The sequence below is a fragment of the Pogona vitticeps genome, chromosome 2, assembly GCF_051106095.1.
Source record: "Pogona vitticeps strain Pit_001003342236 chromosome 2, PviZW2.1, whole genome shotgun sequence".
Classification (NCBI taxonomy): Eukaryota; Metazoa; Chordata; class Lepidosauria; order Squamata; family Agamidae; genus Pogona; species Pogona vitticeps.
This window is the reverse complement of record NC_135784.1, coordinates 154,970,804-154,980,322: the sequence shown is the minus strand read 5'-3', so window position 1 is coordinate 154,980,322 and position 9,519 is coordinate 154,970,804. Positions and strand designations below refer to the sequence as shown.

At 39.7% G+C, this 9,519-nt stretch overlaps 1 long non-coding RNA gene across 1 annotated transcript; it reads right to left on the bottom strand.

The window, feature by feature from the left end:
- Positions 1–941: 941 nt before the first annotated feature.
- Positions 942–9,098, bottom strand: LOC144586336 (uncharacterized). The gene is made up of 2 exons (XR_013541115.1): positions 8,937–9,098; positions 942–5,801 (listed from the first exon to the last, which is right to left on the bottom strand). It is a non-coding gene; the product is annotated as an uncharacterized LOC144586336 (long non-coding RNA).
- Positions 9,099–9,519: the final 421 nt, after the last annotated feature.

Genomic DNA, 9,519 nt, shown 5'->3' with positions numbered 1-9,519 from the left:
GGGCACAAATCAAACTTCAAACCAGAAAAACCAACAAATCAGTGGCGGACCATTTTTCAAGTCTGTGCCCATTTCTGATTTAGTCCCTCCACTCTGAAATATGCCCAGTGGTGGAGCAGAGGCAAGGCATGATAGCTTGAAGGCCTGGGATTTTGTAAGCAGCAGGGCTTGTGATACTGTTTTAAGATTAGCCACCTCAGATTTCCTTGTTCAATTTGAGGTTAGCTGGAATCCTCTCAATAGTTGAGAGAGAAACGGTTTCCCCAGAATCAATGGCTGCAATCTTGTTGCTTAGCATAGAAAGTTGTAATGTGAGCAAGCCCATGGAATCAATGGGAATTTGGTGATTAACCTCTCCTTTGGTTCAATTGGTGACCCATTGCAGTTCTGGTCCATGGGGTCACGAACAGTCAGACACGACTTAATGATTAAACAACAACTCACTACACTAAAGTAACAGGATTTCAGTCAATGCATTGTCGCAAGGTATCCCTGTTGTAATGCAAAGTATCTGAGGTTGATCTCCTCCCGAGTGAGTAATTTAGAGCCATTGGCTTTGCAAAGACTTGTTTCTTAGTTGTTGATACACACTGATCCAGTAGCTTGTCTGTTTGGACCCTCCTTGTGGGGAAGGGTGGTTGACTGGCTGATTGATTTATTTGATTTGATTTATATACTGCCTATCTGGCAATCCAGGCCGCTCTGGGCAGTTTACATGGCATAATAAACAAATACAGTAACAAGACAAAGTATACATTAATCAATACAAAATTAAACAAATAAAAATATGGTTATGGAGACTGTCACAGAAAGCCTCTCACTTCTGAATTTAACACTATGCTTCTGTTCTGGAAAGACCAGATACACGAGGCAAGAAGGAAGGAATGTAAGTATGTTAGGGCTAGGGAAAATATACGTCCAGTTGTATTTTGGAGGTTTTGGGGAATGAGGCTGAAATCTCCAAAAGGGAAGAGAGTTTCAGTAGGGGAGGGGTGTTGCAATGAGGAGGTGTTCTTTACATTCTCATTATCCAGGTTCAGGGTTAGTACTTTCTTTATTCTAGCCTTTCTAACAAAGTCACTCCAAGCAGTAGCAAAGTGCGTGTCTAAGAGCTCCCTTGCCCCTCAGATATGCTTTGAAAGTGGGGTTTAGAAATGGTGTAAGCAAAGGAACAGAGCCAGGAGAAAACAGGGAGAGAAAATCCCTTCTCATCCATCTTGAAAAGTGGCTATTTTCGAAGTGATTGGTTAGTGAAAAACCAGATAATGTTGACTAATCCATTCCTCTCTCAGATTTTTTTAAAACACTAAATAAAAACTACTGCTCCTCAATCTTTGTAGGCTGAGATAGTACAACTCTGAAGATGACTGAAAATCCAATTTTCCAAGATGCTACTTATTTTGAGTGGCTGATAAGAAGCAGAATGAATATTGAGCAGATATGAGGAAAGTGTGGTCACATTCTCTCACACTCTGTAGAAAATTACAGAACACTTATTACCTATTTCCTTGGCTACTAAACTCAAGAGGTCACTATGAAAACCTCTTATACTGTTGTCTCAAGTCAATACACTGCCTGTTTTTTCTTCCTATAGCCAAATAATCTCTTTGACTATTAACAATATTTTCTATTGCATCGGCCAATAAATCTCTCCAGACTCTCCAGAGTCCCTTCCTGCTCTGCAGTTCTAAGATTAAGATGTTGATTAGGTTTTCAGTGCCAGTTAGAAAAGAGCATGAATTTAAAACTGAATCGCCAAATTTGTTCAAAAATTGCTAATTCATCAATTCGTATTTGTACAAATCAATGTCCCCAACAAATCAATGCATTTTTAGTGGGTTTTGATTCATTTGGGTATAAAATGTTCCCCCAGGCACCTGGGGACACCAAAATTCCAGAGAAGCTGGCTCTCCTCTACAATCTCTCTACAATCGACAGTCCTGGGGAGACCCACTTTGTAGGTGTATAACTTGGATGTCTGAACCCCAATATTCTCCAAATTTAGTGGGACTGTAGAGGAGAGTCTATAGAAGCTTGTGCTTGCTTATGGTGTATCTAGTTGTCTGGATGGAAGTTTCATGGGGGGACACTTCCTGTGGGTATATAACTCAGATGTCCAAAAACTAAACTTCACCAAAGTTTCAGGGCTTGTAGAGGAAAGTCAGGGGAAGCTTCCTCCCTCTCCCTCCACCATGGAGGAGCAGAGGAAGATTTTAATTTCACAATATCGTTAAGTAGCTAAGCTGTCTGTTTGAGCCACTTAACAATACTGATAAATTTGAAAGTGGACAGGAAATAAGCAAGTCATCTCTTTTGATGCAATTCTAGCAATTCCATGTGCAGGAATGATCCTACTTTCTCTTTAAAAAGAGTAGCCCCTGACAGAGAGTCAAAAAGGTATGCGTAACAATGCTTTGAGAGCCAGCTGGTTTACACTGGCACTTAGGTCGTGGTTGCTGTGAAAAGGAGCAAACCAACCTGTCCCCAGAGCAGGCCAAACAGCGGGACAAATCCCTATGGAGAGGATTTGTTCTTGTTCTCCATGTTACCTTGTACCAGAAAGTGACTGTCTTCTATACATAAAGAAATATATGAAAATACATAAGGGATATTCAAAGCATATGCAGTAGATTCCTTGAAAAATTCAGGGAGAAACCTTAAGGAGATATGCTTCATTTAAATAATTCAGGCCTTTTTAATGTTCATGCTTATCATTATTTTCCATGAAATACTTCTGAAAGGTATTTCCTATATTAATAACTTAATATGGTATTAAAATTACAATGTATGTGGCTCTCGGGAGGAAAGGGGGCTGACAGATGGATTTATAGGATGACTGGCATAGGGACAGATAGAGAAAAAGGAGCAAATCATTTCAGCACTTCAGAATGGTTTGGAAATAAAAACTAGGAAACGTCAATAGAAGAGGCTTATTATGCTTTAAGACAATGGATATAATCCACTGTTTGCTTAAAGGTGTATGATCAAGTATGTTTAAATCTGCTTAAGTCTTCAGTGGGATTATGAATACCTAATTCAGAGCTGGTATCTCTTTTTTCATATGAAGTGTGCTCAATCTCCTAAGATGCTTTGCCATGAGCTCCAATGGAAATGCCAGCTGCAGGATACCCTTGTATGATACTTCAGTCAGCAATAAAGCAGGCATGTTCTAGCAGAGATACAAGATTTATGCGTATCGGTAGTGAATATGGTGACCAGCCTGCTCAGGGTGCATTTCCATATGATTAGAGAAGGGTGGGTGTTTTTTTTTTAAGCCTAAGTGCCAATTCTATTTGTGAAATGTCCTGTTCAGCTATGCTAGCTGTGAATTTCAGTAGGCTTATTAAATTGCATTATAGCAGGCACTTATGCAGCCCCCCAAGGGGGACGCTCAAGAAGGTGTGGACAGGAATCCATCCTTGCTATAAAGACATGCAGAGAGAAATTGAGGATCAAAAGGAAAGTGAATGTGGGACAAATTAGGAAGTAGAGCTCAGAACTGGGAAGACAAGAAAGACTCCTCTGAAATGCAAAGGCAATTGGGATTTGCAGTGATTAAAATAAGGAGAACTTTGAGCTCCTCTTGTTCTATTGATGAGGCCAGTTTGGTATCCTGAAGCCACAACAGGCATTGGCATACAAAACAGATAGTGCGCTGGAAAAAGAGCTGACATTCCGGTATGGAAACCAAGGATCTGTGTCGAAGGTGACTGAGAAAGCCTACCAGCTACCTAGGTGGCAGCAGTGGCAGTTTCGCCATGGAGTCCATCTGCCCAGTGATGGATGGATTGATCTGCCTATTTCATTTTTCCTTCACATCCTGGTTGCTTTTGTAAATACTGTAACATTCTGCATAACTTCTTTCACATTTATGAAAGAACTCATGAATGTTGGTAGGTATGTACAGTATTCAAAACAATCAAACAGAATTCTGATCTCTCTCCACTGGCCAAATCTGATGGTTGCTTCCTGTAGGAGAAGATCATTTTGTACTTGACTTAAAGATGGGGAGGAAGAACTATAGGTAATATTTTTTTTCATATTTAGTCTATACAATGTCCCCTGGAAGATTTATTATTATGAAGAAGCCAACAGGAAAGGATTCAACCCGCCTCTTAGTTTGTCTTTAAATCTTAAAATTACATGAGCTGAACTAACTTAGAAAGCAGGTTTATGTACAGTAATTGGGAGGAGACGTCACTAGCTGCGGCAGAAAGTTATCTTTAACTTTGAAATTTCTTCTGAGAAGTGGCCAGTGCCTGGATTCTCAGGATGCACAGATTGTTTACACCTGCTGAGATTTTTTTTGGGGGGGGGGTTGCTACTGCAACAGAACCCATTTAATTGGCTTCATTTGATTGGTAGAAAAAGTTGAGCCAGTTCATGAGGGGATCATGGGATATAAGGTCAGATGGTATAATGTGTGATTTGAGAACTCTTGGCTAGTGGCTTTGAGTTCCCTTCATGCTTTTTCTGCTTTAACAAGTAATCCAGCTTGTTAGTTTGATGAACTCTGCTTGTGCCCTGGAACCATGCTATTGTGTAAGTATAGACTAGATTAGATAGCTTTTCTTGGCAATTAGGAATAATTCCTAATTGCCTGAAACTCTGAAACTGCTTTATTTTGCTAGAGTCAAAAAGTCAACTTTTAAATTAGTTTTTTTTCCCTAAAATTTCTTCAGTAAAAATAACAAAATGGTCTTCATTCAGATAGCTGGAGGGGTTTAGGTACTAAATTCAATTCTTATGCATTTGGGAGTTTTTTGAAAGTTTTGTGAGTTTTTACGTTTTCTACCTTGCAGGGTTGGTTTACAACCAGGATCAACAATCTGCTTATTTTGTTCTCCCTGGAGCATTGAGTGAACAAAGGGCTCAAAGGTGTAGGAAGAAAGTGTTCACAGGAAGCTTTCACAATCACGACTGCACTGAACCCTCTGACAAGCACCCACACCAGTAGCACCAATGTACTGTGACTGAGCGGTAAGTGGGAGCTCTCTGTGGCAACCTGGTATGACTCACAATTATGAACTAAAATGCATGTGATTGAATACTCAGAGATGTCTAAGAACTAAATATTTAGACCTCTCTGCTTGAATGGATAACTCTTCAAAAGTGGGTAGAGTCTGTATCCCATTCTAACTCCATCTCAAATTTCTGTCCTGCCCCCACGACAACGGTTCCTGATTCATGTTGACTAAGAAAGTTTATTCTCCATGACGTTGGCTGCTCAAGGCAGTTTCCTCACCTACATGCCTTTGAGTTCCCAAGCTTTCTGTCATCTTCCCAATGTACAAGTGGTCCTCTTTTGGCAGCCAAGAAACCACATGCAGAGAATGGAGCAGTCTGTTATCGTATGTGTTCACTACAAATATTTTACAGGCAAGAACATTGGGAGATGCATTTCTACTGAAGATAGCAATATTATATGCAAGCAGTTTAACATTGGAATTGCAGGTTGCATACAGGTTGATGCTGCAACATTTTGATGGCTCTTTCCCCCAGGGTGAAATAAGTTATTGAAAGGGAGATTTTGAGCAGAGAATCAGTAAAGAGAAGAGAGTGTTTAATTCCTTTTCTGCAATAACTTTTCCCAAGCTAGTTGCTCTTTCACTCCAAATTAACAAATGTGGGTGGGAGGGAAGTGGTGGAGGGTATTTAACAAGGAGTAGAGTGCCCTGATTTTGCTCAGAATTTTCTCCTCTAGACACTACTTTTGCTGTATTGTTACTTGAGTTGAACTTGCTCTGGGTAGGAAACTAAATGCCAACATCACCCTTTATTCTACTCCCTTTCTTCTTTGTCTACAAATACAGAAAGGGGGGGGGGAGAAAATGGAGAGGGGTAAGCAACATTCAAAAGTGAACAGTACTACTTGTTATTCATATTTATTCATATTATTATTCATATGAATATGAAGCTTTTGAAAAAGTCTCTGTAGCACATTTTTTGTTTGATAGCTGCCTCAAGAGGTAAGATTGTATACGCTACAACTCAAACAAAACACACAACACTTTCTACTGAAGTCATTATTTTCTTGGTTGCTTTTTTCTGCATATGGTCTTGTAGAATTCCCTACCCCCATGCCTGGGACTGTCTTGACTGTCAGCAAGAAAATTATCAGTTAAGGAAACTATCCCCTTCCCTTCCCCCAATTCACTTTATCAGTGAGAAGAACAAAGCAGTAACCTCAGGCTTAAAAATGCAGTTACTGAGGCCAGAGATAGTTTATTAGAGATGGTCCATGACTTGAAGAGGGAAATCCTTAACTGATGAAAGCATCTGAGTATCATACCACAAGCTTCTGTTACTTTCAGGATTGTGAAATCAGCTTGGTTTTTGGTTATTCATTTGAAGTATGATTTCACAAACACGGGAAAGACCTTTCTGCAAATATAATATGCTTTCATCTATAATTATAGGCTGACTCTAATGTCTGTTTCTGGCATAGGAGACCCATTCATGTTAATGGAGTCTTTGTCAGCATACACGTTTTAAAGCTTGGGAGTAGCTGTGGATTTACCAGGCTGTGAAATACAAAAGCAACAACAGAAAAGGGAACGAGTTAATAAAATTAGAACCTTACCTTGAACGTGCTGTGCTAAAGGAGAGATTTGATAACAGCAATGCAAGACCTCCATAAAGTTGTTGTTTATATTAATTTTCAAGTTCTGAATATATTATTGACGACACAGGGGAATAATGCATTGCATAATTTGGAGGCAGGAAGTAATTTCTTTGCATGGTTTGGGGGATACTTCATATGAAAATGGCATGGGTCGTAAAGGTGCTGTTTGGGAAGAAAGTCACAATGTTTCAGGTGACACAACTAGCAAATAACAATGAATGGAAACAGTCTAGGGTTTTTTCCAGACCTTGCCTGGGGTTGTGCTATGGATGGCTGCAGTTAAGGAAACTATCCCCTTCCCTTCCCCCAATTCACTTTATCAGTGAGAAGAACAAAGCAGTAACCTCAGGCTTAAAAAGGCAGTTACTGAGGCTAGAGATAGTTTATTAGAGATGGTCCAGGTGGTGGTTGTTCTTCTCCTAACAGAAAGGAAGCTGTGGAAATTACTTCACGATGCAATGGAACCATAATATTGAGCCATAAGAATGTCATACAGAAAGACACCTAGACGCTCTCTGCTCCCAAGGCCTCTATTTTTTCAGCAGCTTTGTTGGTCTGTCTTTACCACCAGAGCAAGCCATGTCAGGTTGCCACAGGGCCAGATAGGAGTTTGTGGTCTCTCACAAGGGTGGTAGTGGCATAATCTATCCCTGCCTGAGCCACAGAGGGATTTTTGGAATTATCTTAATAGCCAGATACTTCAGGAAGAGGAGTTGGCATCAACACTGAGAAAAGCACTCCTAGACCCCCATTTTGATGAAAGGGATGGTTCTAGATTTGACCTTCTGGTTGAAGAACCCAAAGGCTGAAAAGGAAACAGATTTTGGGGGCAGTCTAGGATATTTTCCCGTTCTTCAACATGGGACTTGCAATAGGGAGAAGGCTTCTTTTTTTAACCAACAAATGGGGAACTTGTTTGTAGCTATTTGTTTTCACCTAAAACTGTGGCAGGAGTGACTTGCTCATAGGTGCAAACAGCATTGTATCCGGGAAGTCTTGGGATGGAAATTTTGAAAAGCTTGCCACGTTCCACTGTACCTCTTAATACTGCAATCTTGTTTACATTTTGCCGGAAGCAAGTCCACTGATCTCACAGGGCTTTCTTCAGAGTAGACATGGATAAGATTTTATTATATGATACCCAACCTCATTCCACACAATGCCAGTGCCAACAATTCAAAACCTGGGCAAAGTGTGGGAATATTGATCACTGTTTTTGATAGAGACAGTGCTATAGATTTGCTCCCTTTTCTTTAAACTTTCCTTACAAAATAGACAATATATAGTTCAGAACAAAGCAGGTTTCAACTTTCCTAGATAGATTGCTTTAAGAACCTGCTTAATTTATACAGAAACCTGGTTTCAGGCTGCTTTGGTACAGTATTTGGTATTCCTTGGTTCTGCTGGTAAACTGTTTTGCGGTACTCCAGTCTGACTAGTTATGTCATACCCACTTTAACACTAGATCTATAAACATTATTGTAAATGGGCTTCTAAAATTAACACTATTGTGGGAAGGAAACATGTAAATTAATAAATTATCTTTATGATCATCAGGTAATGTGCACACACTTAAAAAACACAGAGAGACCCTTCACTGAATACTTATTTCATGCTATCTTCATGACTGTAATTTAGCTCCAGTATTTTAAGAAGATCTTACTCAGCGACTACACAGTGACCTGGTAAATATCTATCTTATTGCTTTTCTTTTTCGATGAGGTAAACACAAAATGATGGCTGACTTCTGCCTCACTTAGCAATAACAGTCACTGTATTCTTTACACTAATTAACTTTAATGGTAGTGTCACTCTCAGCTGGAAGCATAATACCATCCATAATTAGTTCTGTGACAACAGCAGGAGCAAAGTGACATCTATAAGGACCATCTTTCAGAAACTGTGTCCCAAGGTTGCAGTCCTATGTGCAGTTAAGCTCAGTGGAGCTTCTATTTCAGGAGAAGGTGATGGACTGCCAGAAAGGAAGATGCATCAGTTTAATGAAATAGGTGTTTCTGTTTTACCCTCAAGAATATTATAACTGAAATTGCTGAGTAGTAGGATACTGGGGGGAGGGGAGAGGCCCATTTAGGAACAGAGACAGACTGACAGTTTTTTTTAAGCATAAGCTTTCACAGTCTGCAGCTTATCATCAAGTGAAAATGTGCAAAACTGTATGGCAAATGAAGAGGGTTTTGTTGTTGTTGTTGTTTGCTCCAGAATAACATGGCTAAACCCTCCCTCTGGCATTTTAAGACAAGAGGTATATACAAATATTTATCAAAAGGATATCACAGTCTCCAAGACTTACTTTAAGCTTTGGCTTTCCATGCAGCATCAATTCTATGTGCCACCTGTAAGGCAGAAGACAGAAATAAATACAGGTTCTCAACCTTGGGTACCCAGAGGTTCATAGACTAAAACTCCCAGAAGCCTCTGTCACTAGCTGTGCTGGCCAGGATTTCTGGAAGTTCTAGTTCAATAACATCTGTGGACCCAAGGTGGGGAACCACTGCTTTATTTCTATCTTCTGACTTAAAAGGGACAGATATAATTAATGTCAGATACAAGGTCAAACAACTAGTGGTTTTTGTATTGAATGACCATTTCCACTTTTCTCCAGGACCTCTGAGTGTAACTTGAGAAAGATTAAACAAATTTCCATGTCTCCCATTTAGCCTATAAATATGCTCTGTAGCAGAAGAAAGCTTTCTCTTATAAATAACATATTGATTGCATGATTTGATTTGTACTCCCCTTTTCTCAGAGGACTACATGGCAGCTAATCATCTACATCAAAACACAGCTCTAAAAGAGCAAATCAAAGCTAGAAGAGACCAAAATAAGAATGAATATCAAGAGCATGCAAAACAGTTGCTTACACACTGAGGGCT